Source organism: Uloborus diversus, chromosome 3 (genome assembly GCF_026930045.1).
Source record: "Uloborus diversus isolate 005 chromosome 3, Udiv.v.3.1, whole genome shotgun sequence".
Taxonomy (NCBI): Eukaryota; Metazoa; Arthropoda; class Arachnida; order Araneae; family Uloboridae; genus Uloborus; species Uloborus diversus.
In genome coordinates, this window is record NC_072733.1 from 49,472,224 (window position 1) to 49,488,441 (window position 16,218).

Below are 16,218 nucleotides of genomic sequence, written 5' to 3' on the forward strand. Positions count from 1 at the left end.
AGAATAGAGACTTAATATCAAAATAAATTAGTACCACTGTCATATGAAAATTTTAACTCAACGCTCATTGAACTGCGGAACAATTCGAGCATACAAACGCTACAAATCTTTTTTTATTCAAAATGAGGAAAATGTAACAAGTACCTACTGATGATCAAGAAAATTTTGAATAAAATATATAATCTTTAATTTGTCTGAAACAAAGTAGTAGGGGAGACCGGGGCAGGTTTTCGCGCGGTGCACGTTTTCGATTTGACTTTAACTCGTTAGCGAGCCGGTATAGCGAAGCACCGACCAGACTATTTGAAAGGCAGCGCCACTAGACGACAACTACGAGAGTTTCAGTTGGATGGCTGTTCACATCGCTGCGTAACATCAGTTTCACTAGTTTTTATACAGGTAAGTAAATTTTGATGACCTCATTTAAACTAAAAACAAACATATACGTCTTAAGTTTTTGTCTGTTGTAATATTTCGAAAGAGCACATTAAGGAGCTACCAGTGATGTGATAGTTTGTCCATAAAATTCTTTTTTTGACAGTCTGCGTGAAGTTAAAGGAAAAACATGGCGACGGAGCACGTTTCCGAACACCAAGCGGGGCATATTTTCGCATCGAAAAGTGCCCCGTCGCATCGAAAATATGCCCCGCCCCCTTCGATCGCTACTATTTATTGATGTTTATTATATTATTTACTCTTAAATGAAGCATAAATAGTTGTAACATAAAAAGGTAAGCTTCTTATTTGACAACTTATAATTTTAAACGAAAAACAGACAAAAAATAAATCACAATCTCAATCATTCATGAGAGATACATGTTAAAACAAAATAGGCCTAAGTGTTCATTAAAATAGCATTAAACTGATATGTTCCCAGAATGACTTGATTTTATGACTTGATATATTGATCTGTGTGTTGGGTTTTCAGATTTGACATGGTACGACACTACAAAAAGAAGTCTGAAAGAGGCAAGTACGCCATAGAGACTATGGTAGAAGCTGTCAACAAAGTAAAAGAAGGAAGAAGTATGAAAAGTGTAGCGGCAGAGTTCGAATTGTGCGACAGGACTTTGGCAAATTGTTGTAGAAAGTTAACCTTTGAAAAGGTAACTGAAACCCCCAGACAGTTCTGTGCTCCTAACAGGGCAGCACGAAGAGGCTGATACTCAAGTTCTAACACAGCCAAACATAGGTTGTCCTAGAGTCCCTATATGAAAACGTAGTTTTCAGAGTTGCGGCAACGCGGCATCATTTTCCTATTGGTCGAAGACCGCCTGAGGCAGTGTTTCTTCTTCTCCCGTAGGATTAACATGGAGCGTATGACAGTGCTGTTGGAAAAACCCAGAATCTGAAAAATTAAAGGTGAGTCCAGGATTTTGATGCTCATATTACTGTTCTACAATGTTCAAATTATGCGTGTGTAGCTTTACTTGAGTGAGTCCATTCCTATTTCTTTAACTATCGCGTAATTATATCAAGAACATGTGTTCCGGCGTGCTAAAATTCCATTCTGATGCACTATTTGGGTCTTTTATAGTTATTTTTTCTATTAAATCGATGATTCCAACCACAACGTTATTGAAAAACAACACTTTAAGACAAGGCAAAAGTTTAAATTGTGTAAATTAAATTTTTTTAACGATAGATCTCTGTATTCGACTTGGCGCGATCAATTTCGTGCTTGGCGACGAATGGAAGTAAACAAAACATACACTTGTGATGTGAGCATTAGGGTGGGCCGAAATAAGCCGAAAAAATTTTTTTTTCGAAATCAATTTTTGGATAGCGCGCAAATGTTGCGTAGTGAGCTAGTTAGCACTCACAGAAAATTTCTTGGATATTAAAAAATATCTAGCCGGCGCTATTTGACACTGAAAAACCGAAAAAAAAAGAGAAAAATGAATTTTTGTCGAAATTTTTTTTTAAAACTAAATTCCAAATATTTTGCTGGAATGCACCGAAAATGTGATATAATGAGCCAGTTCGAGCCTATAAAATGTTTCATTGATTTTAATGAGCATTTAACCGCTCCTTTCCGACACCAAAAATTGGAGAAAAATGAAAAAAATACTGAATTTCTTTAAAAACCAATGTGAAAATTATTTTTCAAAATTAAATCATAGACTAATCAATTAAATAGCGCCATTAATCATAGTAATTATTATCACGCAATAGTATCGTACATTTTCGAGAACTACATATATAGATAATAAAATTTTAAAAAAGAAATCTTCAAATTTGATTTATAATACCTCATGCATAATGAATATTATTTTTTCGAATAATATTGTCCCTTGTTATCAAAGATGGAAGTTCTTTCCTAGCTTAAAGTTTAGCACGAATGTATGCATCTCGTGCAGTTTCACCATGAACTTTTATTGCAGCTTCGGTTATTAGTTTCACACAACATTTCACAGCTTGCGTGTGACAGGGAAATTTCTCGAAAGTAAACTCTGTAGAATGTTCTTTGCACATTTCTTTCCATTGTTGGTCTTTTAGATGCATTGTAAAAGGTGGCTCTGTTACAACACAGTTTGCCCAATCAACTAAATCAACATAATCAACGGCTTCAAAATTGAGTTTAGGACGCTCAAAAAATCGTACACCATCCGAGCTCTTCGTCTTCTTATTTCTAGAGTTCAGAATGCGCCTAACAGCTAATTCCCGAATGTATTTTCTTGAGTCAAACAACATTGTCAACAGTAGCTGTTCAGGATGAGCGAAATATGCATTACTTGAGAGAACTTTGAAAATTATCTCCTTAACGTTGTCTGGAAACTGCCTTGCAAGAGAAATCATTTTCCAAAAATGTTGGGCGCGGTACTGGCAGTTCGGTTTCATTTTTATTTCAAACCACATTGGAGCATAAACTAAAATTACATACTTTACAAGCATTGTAAGGTTTTCTGATGGAGTTGGAGGGCCTATATACAAGCGTAACAAACGGTTTGTAGTTGTCAGTCATCGCGCATGACTGACTGAGTTTACCTGGGCTACTGTCAGCCACGCTTGAAGGACAACTACCATCTTTTACACCAAGACAGATTTTATACAAATATTGTTGTTCAGTACTTAAATTTTTTATATCTTCCATGTCCAAAACCAGAAGATTGCAGTCAATTTTATCAAATTTGACCACCGGATTTTTTTCACAATCTCTAAGAAGTTGTTCGATAGCTCCAGAATATGAATGTGGCCACTTTGTGCAACCGTCCAATTCCAGTATAAGATGCCTCAGTGGCAACTCATTGTGGACATTGGACACAAGAGAGGACCCCTTTAATTGCTTAATTCCCAGCTGTGGAGGTGTAGAATTACAGCATTTCTTGTTGGGGGGTTTTGTCTCTTAAGTGGGTTATAAAGTCGAGAGGAAGAAATGGCTTGAGAAAAAGAAGAATACTTGCGTTCAATTCATTAATCAGTTTAAAGGACTTCAGAGGATTCACATTTTTTTAATACTCAAGGGCTCTATTTGTCAAATATATATATAAAATAGTTATAAAATAATCTTAGGAATAATAGAAGTAGTTGAGCGCCATTTATTATCCAGGAGAAACAATTGGAACCGAAGATTAAAAAATTAGCATCTTATGTAACTATTTTTTATTTGAGTGTGTGCATTTTTTAAAATTGGCGTACAAATGTCGCATAAAATTGATTGAATTTTCACTGTTTTTTTCTAAGTAACGTATTGCGTAACATTTCAGTACTTACTTATTTTGAAACTACTTTTAATTTTTCTTTTTTTTTTTTCATTTTTCCAATGTTTCAGTCTTAAAGGAGCGTTACTAAATATTCTACGAAATGTATAAAAGTCTTTGATGATTTCAACTAATTCACTGACAGATACTTCTAATGTTTGCTGAAAATAGCTTCAAACTTTTATTTTCAACCCCCTCCCCCCCACTGTTTTTTTTTTTTTTTTTGGAAAAAGTGCATTTTTGCCCTTTTTTTCAGTTTTTTCGAGGTCAAATAGCGCCGGCTAAATATTAAACAAATTTAGCGAAATTTTTTATGGGTAATAACGGGCCCATATAGCAACTTTTCCGCACTATCCAAAAACAGATTTCCAAAAAAAGTTTTTTCGGCCCACCCTACTGCACACCCCAACACCCACCATCTCAGATTTCAATGAAACTTTGTATACTTCTATGGTTCATAGTCCTAAGTAACCTCCTAAAGTATTACTTCTCTATTAAAAATAGTTTTTATTTTATGACCCTTCAAAGTTTTAAGATTTTGCGTTAGTTGTCATTCACAGTTCTCTCAGAATGAACTGCAACTGTTTGCAAAAAAAATTATTTCTCAACAACTAAAGATAAAAAGTTTTTGAAAATTTTCACATTATACATTAAGACTTCAAGCATTTTAGAAAAAAATATATCAAAAATCTAAATTTATATTCAGCAATTAAAAAAAATTAACAAACTAAAAATTTTAAAAAATTTTCAGTAAAAAAATGATTTTCAAAATTTTAATTTTTTGGCATGAGGGTCTAAATTAAAATAATTTATATGTTTTTTTAAATGATCAGTAACATGTGTGCTAACATATAAAATGAAAATCTTTAGGGGACTTTGAGGGATTCTGCCCCCTTGCCCCCCTTATTTTGATAAAAGAAAAAAAATCGATCACAATCTTACAATCTATGCTAATTACTAATAGCATCAAAGAAAATTTGAATAATGACATACATTGGTGTTTGAACCCAAATTTAAACATTTTAATACTCAATATTTTTTGAATTGAAAGTAGTTAATTAAAAAAATTAATAATAAACAATAAAAACAGGTTATCGCAAAATTCGAAATTTTCCTACAACAATTTATGCATACTAAAAATTATTGTTTAGTATGCATTAAGACAACATAGAAATTAAAAAAAAATCATCTAATTCTAATTTATAACTAACCAATTACAGTCGACGCTCGATATAACGACCCTCTCCGTGCCACAGAAAAAGGTCTTTATAACGAGTGGTCGTTGTAAAGGGTAGAATTAAAAAATGTATACACATGCATCATGCATGTTCCGTTGCTCCAATAAACTTGGTATTTTTTCAAAGATAACCGTTAAATGCCCAAATTATTTTTATTACACGTATTCTTAAAAAATTGTGGGCACAAATATTAAACTTATTTTAAAGTAGGGAAACATGGAAAAAAATTTATTACATGCATACAAATCATTTATTTTTCGAAGGTAAAATCAGAAACAGTTGTTTGCCTCTTTAGCACACATGATTTTTACAAAACAAAATTTTACATTTTAGTTATAGATGATAAATTGTGTTTTTCTTGCCTTTCGAAGAAACATTTATAAGTCCCTTGAGCATTCGAAACATTTTTTATACCAGGAAATTTGGTCTCAATTTTTTCTTCTTCTTTATCTGATTCTGATACCCCCCCCCCCCTTCCTTTTTTTTTGAAAAATGAGATGTCCCACACATTCTAAATCATTATCAACATAAGCATAATTGTCAAAGTTTAACGATTCATCCAATTCCATTTTCTTAGAAAACATTTTACAGCATTTCATCTTCTTCATCGATATTTCCCTCTTGGATTGCCTGACCAATTACTTCAGCAGCAGATTCTGTTTCCTTTTGCTTTTTAAAATTAGAGTGATTAAAGCAATTCATGATGGTCTTTTCTGAACTTTATTTCATGCTGCTTTAGAGAGATGCAAAGCTGTAAGGATATCCACTTTGTAATCTTCGTCGAGTGCAGGAACAAACTCTTAAAAACCAGTATCCGGAAATTTCACTTTTTTCTGCTCTTTATTTTATTTTATTTATTTATTTATTTATTTTTTTTTTTTGTACTACGGTGAGTGGTAATTCCCCTACAGCCTTCTCAAAGTTGGATTGAGCAATGGAGACTACATGTAGCTGTCCATAAACAATAGTTAAGGTCATTTCAAGTTACTAATTTGTTTTATTGGAAATGAAACCCGAAAAAGTGTCAGCAGAATTCGGTCGTTGTATTGGATTTGGCGATACAGAATGGTCGTTATACCGAAAGCAAATTAACATAGAGTTCATAGGGACAAAGTTAGGGCTTTTACCATTGGTCGTTAAAATGGAATGGTCTTTGTAATGTGTGGTCGTTATAATGAGCGTCGACTGTAATACAAAGTATTACAAATCCTATAAATACCAGCTCATAGTTCTTAAATTCCTTCTAAATTACGTCTGTTTTCCTACTAAGAAGATTAGAAAAAACGTATGTCATTCTAATTGTTGTGTTGTGTGTAATCAGATCTAGGCCAAATACAAGTAAAAATTTGATATCTGTCCAGTAATGATTTCTCTAACCAACTGGGCAAAGAACAGACTAAAAGACAAATTCGAAGCTAGACACTCCTAGTTCGCAGAGCTTTTAACTTATTTCATTAATCTAATATCAAACTGAAACATGGATTTGTTTTCCACTCATCAAACAGATTACCCCAGAAAAGTTCAATTTCCCGTGCCTTCTCCAAAAGATTTTTCTGTATCCGCCCCTGAAGGGCGGTATGTTGTTTAAAGCCACTTTTTATTTTATACAAATGATTTATAAACATTCTACTCTAAATATTCCTGTTTAAATACAGTGAAACTTCAGTAACTGGACACGCTGATAACCCCTGTAACTGGACATTTATTTTTCTTAGGGTTGGCCCAGTGCAAATTCAATGGCTGAAAATCTATCTAACTTGACACACATTTGCGAGAACCCCCTATCAGTCTGCACCCAATTGCTATTCTAGTTCAATTTTTGCTACCAACATTTTTTCATATTAACTTTTTCTCAGAGTTTTAGGAAATCTCTTTTAGAGAATTCTATCTTTTATCCAGGGGAGTAAGCAACCACTCTGTGTTATTAGTGCAATTCTAAAAGGATAGCATAAAATATACCAAACTGTAGAGAAAGAAGGCACCATTATACCTGTATTCTAAACAAGTGTGAGCAGGACTTTTTATCTTTAACAGACATGACTAACAAGAACTTTTATTTCTTTTCAACAATTATGTATTTATTCTTCACAATATATTCAAATATATTATTGATTTTACTATATACTTTTCAAAGAAAGAAAAGGAAAATAATAGAAAATTTCTTTACTAAAATTAGTTTTCATAATGTGAATATTAAGCATCAGTAAGTAAGTGATACTCACAGAAACTCTTTAGGAATTAAAATTTTGGAACCCCAGTAAGTTGACATCCACTTAAGTCGAAATTTTTTCATGTTTCCTTGGTTTGTCGAGTTATGGAGGTTCCGCTGTAGTTTGAATTAGCACATTTTATACCAATTTCTTTTCTCTATTCTATTTATTGCACTTAATTGCATTGCACTAGTGTACACCCCCAAAAGCAGTTGAGGAAAAAATTGCAAGTTATGTTGGGGGAGGGGGGGGGGATCCGGACAAATATTGTTTTTTTTCCCTTGCAAATACTAATTTGGTTTCTTATTCACATTAAAAAATATATAAAAATCCATTGAATATGAGAGATGCAATTTATTTCCTTATTTGCTATGAAGGGAGGGGAGAAGGTAATTTACTTTATTTAGAACGTATTATTACTAAGCAATCAGGCTATTAACTTTTAAGGGGTGTTGACTGTAATTTCAAGAAATGAAAAGGATGAATTTGTTGCTGTACATCAGTAACACTAAAATGAAAAACAGTTCCACTATAGCAATTTTTCTCAAACATAAGGGTGGCAGTGGGAGGGGGGGGGATCCTGAAAGTGCTAGAAACTGCATGATTATAAATTGGTGTTAAGACTTAATTTTTGTTTTCCTTTGTCTTAACTAAAATGCAGTAAATGCAGATATTGTTGTCTGTAGCTTTTAAATTTCATGATATCTTATTTTCAGAATGTCTATATTTTAAACAATTTTTAATTATTTCAAATTAAAAAAAAAGCTTGAATATCAAATTTATATGTCTGACTACAATATTAAACACACTTTATATTTAATTTTTTTTTTAAATTAATTGTTGGGAACTCTGTTTTCAAAGACATAGAAGAGCTTTTCTCTATGATGCTTTCGTTTTTTCTGAAGGGGGGGGGGGGCAGAATCCCTAAAAGACCCATAACTTTTTTTATAGGGGAAGTTAGGACACATACTCATGATCATTTTTCATTGTTAAACATGATTTTTAAAACTGACCCTGATGTTAAAAATTTGACAATGGCTTTTTTCACCAAAAAAAAAAAAAAAAAAAATCAATTTTTCTTTTTTCAATTTTTTTAAAATTCTTAGTTTAAACCAAGATTATTATAATATTTTTAATAAAAATATTCAAAATCCAAGCATTTTTTATTAAAATTTCCAAAAAGGTAAATTTAATAGTTGCTAAGAAACAATTTTTTCCTATTGAACAACAGTTCAGTTTGAATGTCTTAAAAATGACAAAAAATGCAAAATCAAAAAATTTGATAAGTCTATAATATCAAAATACATTGAGATTGAAAGAAAAAAAAACACTAAGGGACTGCTTTTTACCACAAAATAAGGAAGTATACCAAGTTTCATCAAAATTTGAGATGGTACGTGTTAAAATCCCATTTTTACGGTAGATTTGAGGTAGAACTACCCCATATTTTAAGTTATTTCAAATGAAAAAGAAGCTTAGATTTTTTTTACATTTGAGTTCAATGTTCAACACACTGTATATTTGAGTTTTTGTCATAATTGCTGACAATTCTGTTTTTAAGAATATGGAAGAGATTGTCTGTATAATGTTTCCTGCTTTTTTTTTTCAGAATGGGGAGGGGGGCAGAATCCCTCAAAGTCCCCTAATGTTTTTCATTGGATAAGTTAGAACACATATTCATGATCATTTTTTTTAAAAAATTATGATTTTTAAAGCTGACCCTCTTGTTGAAATTCAGAATTATGTCAGCACCTTTTTTTGACAAAAAAAATTTAAAATTTTCACTTTCTTAATTTTTTAAAAATTTCTCATGTAAACTAAAACTATTAAGATATTTTGTATCAACATGTTAAAAGTCTTTACATTGTGTTCAAAAATTTTCAAAAAGATTATAGCATTAGTTACCAAGAAACAATTTTTTTAATAACCAACATCTTCTCAGTTTGAGTGCCTCAAAAATGATAAAAAAATGCAAAATCGCCAGATTTCAAAAGGCTATAAAATCAAAACGAATTGATATTGAAAGAAAAAAAATTAGGGGGTTGCTTGTAACCATAAAGACATGAAGTATACCAAGTTTTATCAAATTCCGAGACGGTGGGTGTTAAAATCCCATTTCTGTGGTTGATTTGACGTGGAATGACCCAACAGTTAATTTTTGTAGAAGTTGGGGATGTGGAAAATGATTTTTGGTATTTTTTAAAAGGCTGCTCTTACTTATTTTCATTCAATTGAAAGCATATCGCCTTTCAAGAAAAATAAACAGCAATAGATTGAATTTGTCTCTTAGGGCAAAGGCCTTAGCTTATTCCCCCATGATCCGGCACTGTAAAGAGTGTTTTTTTTTAGAGGTAGAGAACTTTCGGTTCAAATTAAACAGTTAAATGTTTTTAATTGCCATGAATGTTGCTTTATTCGAAAGATGATTCTTTGCCATTTTTATTTAAATATGATTTCTGGCATATGGCTACCTCGGCTGGCTTGGCGAAAGTCCAATTGGAAAGTCCAATTTTCTCACTTTTTGCAGTAATAGAAGCCGTATGTCAGTAATAAGGTGCGCAATGTTCTCTTCCAAGGTGTCAATCGTCTGTGGCTTATCGGTGCAGACCACAGACTCCACATAGTCCCACAAAAAGTAGTCCAGCGGTGTTAAATTGCATGATCTTGCAGGCGAATTCAGAGGTCCATTATGTGAACTTATTCGTTCACCGAACGTTTCTTTCAATAAATCAATTGTGACACGCGCTGTGTGGCATGTTGCACCGCCTTTTTGTCTATTCATGATGAAATGGCAAACCGAACTGAACACAAAACAAGTGACAGCTAACGAAATGGCACACATATCAAACAGTGTTGCCAACTTAAAGTTCTATACCTCTAAAAAAACACCCTTTATATTCATATAGAAGTGGGTATTTCAGGGACGTAGATCCCCTACTCTTTTAATTGCATTAACTAGCATCCCTCACCTTTTTCCAGGACTATTAAATGCTACAACAGAAATCGGAATATGATTTTAATGGAATTTCATCAAACTTTTCAAGTTTTGATGCACAAACATTAATTAATAGTTCAATTTAAAAGAGTAAAATGAGTTTGATGTTTTTTTTATTAGGATATTGTGAGCCCTTAACTATCTCCCCAGTCAGATCAGCAGAGTGGGTTCACCATTGTGGGGTTTGGCTAGTGCATTGTGTGTGTTGTTTGTGCCCCTACCTTCAATTAAAAATTTGTCACTCACTACACAATTGCATGGCATGCAAGTCAAGTATCAATTTTTTTACCAAAACTGCTTACATACAGGGCCGTCGAGAAGGGGGGCAAGCCTATGCATTGCATAGGGGCCCGCGAAGCGGGCCTTTGAAAAAGAAAAAATCCCTCGCACCACTTTTTCCTTTCTTTAAAAAAGAAAAGAAAAGAAAAAGCTTTTTAGTTTGAAGAAACTCTTTCTCTTAGAGATTACAAGTTTTCAAGCTTGTAAGTTCGAAGTGAGAATTTTTTTTTTGTCCTTACCTTCAGAGCCCACTATCGACTCTATCAACCAAAAATAAATACGATTTTTTTTCTTTTGTGTAAATTACAAGGCTAAAAAAAAAAAAAAAAAAACGCTTATTTCTGAAAGATTACCAGAATTGTAGTGACAAGGGGTAAAAAATGAAAAAAAAAAAAAAGCGCTTGCATTTTTAGCGTTTGAGACTTAAAACATTGGCAAACAACTCAGTTTGATGAAATATTTTAAAATATGTACTGATTTGAGTTTTAAATTCAGTGATACAAAATGAAACTAATTCTAGCGTTGTTTCAAAAGTAAAAACGGTTGCCTAATTTGGGAAAACATTTTGGACGAAGCACTTCTCATCAAATGTCTAAAAAGGAAAGGGGCACTGTTATGCCACTCAAGGGTGCCCACCTGGGGGGGGGGAGCAGGGCCATTAAATTTCTTTTGGGGAGGGGGTGCCTTTTCTCTTGGGGGGAGGGGGCTCCCCTGTGTCACTGTATTAATTAGAATCAGTGTTGAATTTACCAATAAGCTAAACAAGCTATAGCTTTAGGTGAACTTTCTGAATGGTAAGAGGTGTTACTTTCTCATTAGTATCTATTTTTTAAATATTTCCACCATTTCTTTTAAAGAATTTTATGCATTGTTTAATCTAGATAATTTTTCAATTGATTCAGCGTTGTGTTTGTCGGTGGGTAAAAGGGATAATCAAAACTAACGGGGTCGAAAAATAAAATATGTAACCAAAAGTCGATGTGAGCAAGTGATAGACTTTGTGTCATATCGTTTCTTCTCTCTCGCTTTTCCTCTCTGTCAATAAATATCAACGATTTGTTGAACCAAGGGCAATTTTTCTTTTGTATTGCCTTAATTTGCAAAAGAGTGCATAAGTTTAAAACATTTCTGTATTTTGTTCTCCTATTTTTGCTGATGTTTTTGTAGTTCGAATTACCTCTTAAAAGACCTCAAAATGCAGAATTTTTTAATGCATTTTTCAAAAATATTTACGGGGGAGAAACGACCGGACCCCCTCAAATTTGAGGTATTCTACCTTCAACTCAAAGGAGGTCCCTGTGTAACTGTCCTGAAAACCCTCCTCGTCCAAGGTAAAAAAAAAAATAAATAAAAAGACAGTATAACAAAACATTTTTTAAAAACACATTCACGGCTATATCGCTATATGTGCCAGAGGAAAAGACACATAGTTGGGAAAAAAACTTAAAAAATAGCCTGTTTTGCTACTAATATAATGTTGTCCGAGCTACGAAAAAGGTCCCCCATACTTAAACTAGCCTAGGGCCCACTAAGTCAAAATCCAGCCCTGTATACAAGAATCTCTTTTTAATAACATTACAAAGTTTGATTGAGAAGAAGCACAGCAAAGCAATTTTAATTGAGAAAAAAAAACTTTCAGTTAAAAAAAAGAACAAAAAAACCTTTTTATTAGACCTAGACCCATTGATAATATTTAGGATATTTATGTAAAAGCAGAGCGAAGAAAGAGGAGATTCAAGTAAAAAGTTAGGGACCCTGAAGAAAGTTGCATAGGGGCCCATAAATCCTGTCGACGACCCTGCTTACATATTTATTTGGCGTGAATCATTGTAGTGAGATGATAGTACTCATTAGTGCAGCACTGAGTACTTGGTATGTACTCAGACAAATTTCGACTCTTCATTCAGCCAGTATCAAGTAGTTAAAATTTAATATTTATGAAACCTGTCTGAAAATAATGAATTTCAATTGCAAAAAAGTATTTAAATATAGTTACTGCTACTTCAATCATTTATTTTGTGTAGGGAAGATCAACCAGTGAATAAACACCTCAGACATTTTGTGAAAAAAAATAAGGTTTAAAAACTTTTTTTAAGTGAATTGACAGTAGTAACTCTCTTATACCCATCTCCAGAAAGAAAATGACAAAACAATGCTGTGTTTGTCCACTGGTTGGGGTATTCATTTTCTGGGTTGGAGCATTTTTTTCATTTCACAAAAAAAAACCTTGATGCAGAACCATAAAAATTCTCACAATTTTTAAAGAAATAAATACATAATTTGATGCAATTTTACTGTCATATGGCTAATACAGTGCAATTCCGTTACATTGAACTTTGAAGGACTCTAAATAATCGTTTTAATGGAATTCTAATAATAAGGACTGCAAATGTATTTTGCTGAAATGAGTATTTCATTGTAAGGGAATTTCACTGCACTACATTTTTTACAATATACATACATCATTTAATATGATTTTTCTGTCATGTGGTACAGTGAAATCCCGTTGCATTAAACTGTAAAGGACCCAAAATAATATTCGTTGTAACAAGAATTTTGTTTCTATTGAATTCTAGTAATGCAATGTTAATTCAATGAGGACTGAAAATATATTTTGCTGAAACAAGTATTTCATTGTAGTGGTATTCGTTGTAATGGGATTTCACTGTACTACAATTTTTAACAATGCTATGGATTTTTTAAAATTCAAATTCGCTTAAGTGTTCATTCACTGGTCCATCTACCCTATATGTGAAATACACCGCCAGCTCAGTCATTTCCAGCCGAGGACTGCAGTTTCATGCTTATTAGCACTCATCAGCCCGGCATAGGAAAGTGACTGAGCTGGAGATGGAAAAAGACCAGTCTGGTCTGCTAATTCTATATTAGCTACCAGTTTGTTTCGCACTCTTGGCTTCCTTAAGAGGTTTTCCGTCTCCAGCTCAGTCACTTTCCTATGCCAGGCTGATGAGTGCTAATAAGCACGAAACTGCAGTCCTCGGCTGGAAATGACTGAGCTGGCGGTGTATTTCACGTATTTCTGCTTTAGCCCTGGCTAATGGGCAGTAATTTACTGAATATACCTTGCCTCGGGTTCAATCTTTGAGTTGAACTGAACCATTGCTTCGGTCACTCGTCTGGTCTGCTAATTCTATATTAGCTACCAGTTTGTTTCACACTCTTGGCTTCCGTAAGGGGTTTACCATCTCCATCTCAGTCACTTTCCTATGCCGGACTGATGAGTGCTAATAAGCACGAAACTGCAGTCCTCGGCTGGAAATGACTGAGCTGGTGGTGTATTTCACGTATTTCTGCTTTAACCCTGGCTAATGGGCGGTAATTTACTGAATATACCATCTACCCTATGTTACGGCCTCAGCCCTTGATTAGCCAGTTTGAGTTTAAAATACAGTTGACTCTCGCAACGAATGTTAGAGCTAAAGCGAATTGTGAGCTCACAACACGAAAATACTTGGAAAAGAATCGTGATGTTCAGTAATGGCTTCGTTATTGACTACTAAATATTGCATTCGTGAATGCACTTTTTATCCTTTTCGCATCACTGACTACGCAAGTTCCCACATACTGCACTAGTCTAAATATCACTTTATTAGTATGTATAACCAATTCTCATTTTTCATTTATTTATTCTAAGTGTAAAAAGGGATAAAATATTGCACGCTGTTTCCTCTAAAGTTTGTGACAATTTAAGAAAAGGTAAAAATTCTTGATTCCTCTTAAGGAACTAGAAAGTGGGTCGAAGGTAGCACGACAGTTAGATATGGGAGTGAAGCTTTCATACGTACAAATAGTGATGTGGATCGGGTAAATACCCAGTGGGTAGGTAAATATTTTTTGGGTATTTATCCAAGGTCTGGGTAAATACCCAAAAACTGGGTATTTTACGAAAAAATGCAAAAAGTGAGTCGGAATTTTTTTAAAAAATCTAAATTGGTAAAACTGATACATACATATGCATTTCACAGTTTATAATATTTTTTATTGGAAGACTTGATGAAATTATGAAAAGAAACATATCGTGAACCAAAGAATCTTTCTTTTCAGTGTCATAATTGGACAAGTATAAGCATTTCAATGATGAACTTCAGGATTTCAAAATCACAATCTAGGTTAGTCATATCCAAAATGAAAAAAAAAAAGGAAGCATACTGGATGCTTGGAAGAATTTACTGAGAAGTTAAGAATATGATGCTATTTATTTATTTTATTGCTATTTAAGTGATAACATGGCAAATATAGAAACAGTTTTCATATTAATAAGCAAAAAAAAATCAAAATATTGTTTTCTGTTGCCTTGCTCATTTGCATTTGCTCCCCGGTACTTCATGATGAAAATTTATTCAAACTATTTTTAGTACATGCAATTAGTGATGTTGGGTGGGAAGGTAAATATTTTTTTGGGTATTTATCCGAAGGCTGGGTAAATCCCCTAGTAATTGCGCATTTTGCCAAAAAAAACTTGAGGTGGTATCAAAAAGTGATGATTTTATTTTTAAAACATAAACTGTAAAATGAAAGATTAAAAATACAAAAAATTATGTATTATAATTTCTTTAATTAAAGGCATAATGAAATCCTAATAAAAAAAAAGCGTCAGAATTTAGAATGAACTATTCTAAAACTTAAATAGGATGGCAGGATAATTTAATTTTTTATTGGGGGGGATTTAAGTTTAATTTAATCACATAGATGGCGCTAGCACAACTTTTCATCTTTGATTTTTCATAATATCATGCTACTAGTTAGTTTTGGCTTTGAGTTGTAATTAGTTTTTCCAAAGCCTCCTAAATGCTAAATGCCTATCACATTTGCTTTAAATGGATACTCTTCCAGTACACAAACAACGCTACTACCTGACGACAATACATGGATGGTGTTGCTTTGACGATGGATCCAAACAATTCAAATCAAATTGTTAATTGGTTAATTTTAAAATTTAAATTTAGAAGTTAACCAATTGTTTTCTCCTCTTTTAATTTCTAATGCTTTCGACCTTTGATAATTGGCAGTAGCCAGAAGACCAAAATTATGCTTACTGGGATCATTTTGCTCTATGTTAAAAGGGAGAACCCGATAGGCATTTAGTATTTAGGAGGCGTTAGTTTGTCACTCACTTTATATTTGTACTGGTAAAATTTTAAATTTTGCTTTGAAAAGTGAAAAACAAAAAAGAAAGATGGGGACATTGATTAGACATATCCAACACATTTAATGTGAATACCATATTAGATTCCTAAGTTGTTTCACACAATAATTCTTTAAATATGTGATCAAAATACAATTTTTGGCCAAAAATTTATTGTTTTGTATATGGTTGGTTATATATATACATAATGGAATACAAACAGAAAAGTATTTTATTTGAATATAAATTTTTGAAATAAATACCCGGGTAAATACCAATTTTGGGTATTTACCTGAGTATATACCCTGGGTATTTACCCCTAAAAATAAATACCCAGGTATTTTACATCACTATGTACAAATCAAGAGAAGGCAATCTGTATAAGACCAGAACTTAGTTTCAATATGAAGCTCGCAGAGCAGTGTCTAAGCAAAATGCAAACTGTATGAAATTGGAATCTGCTCATTTGATGTGGAGTATACAGACTCTGAAAGAGGGTCTCCCATTGATCATTGAGTTTGCGCATTGTAACAGTATTTTATTTCCAATTATTCAGTTTTTTCTAAAAATACGGTAAAAATTCAGCTCTTTATGTAATAAACGGTAATATATAGTTAACAAATGGTCTAAAACAGTTTTAAAGGTGTTT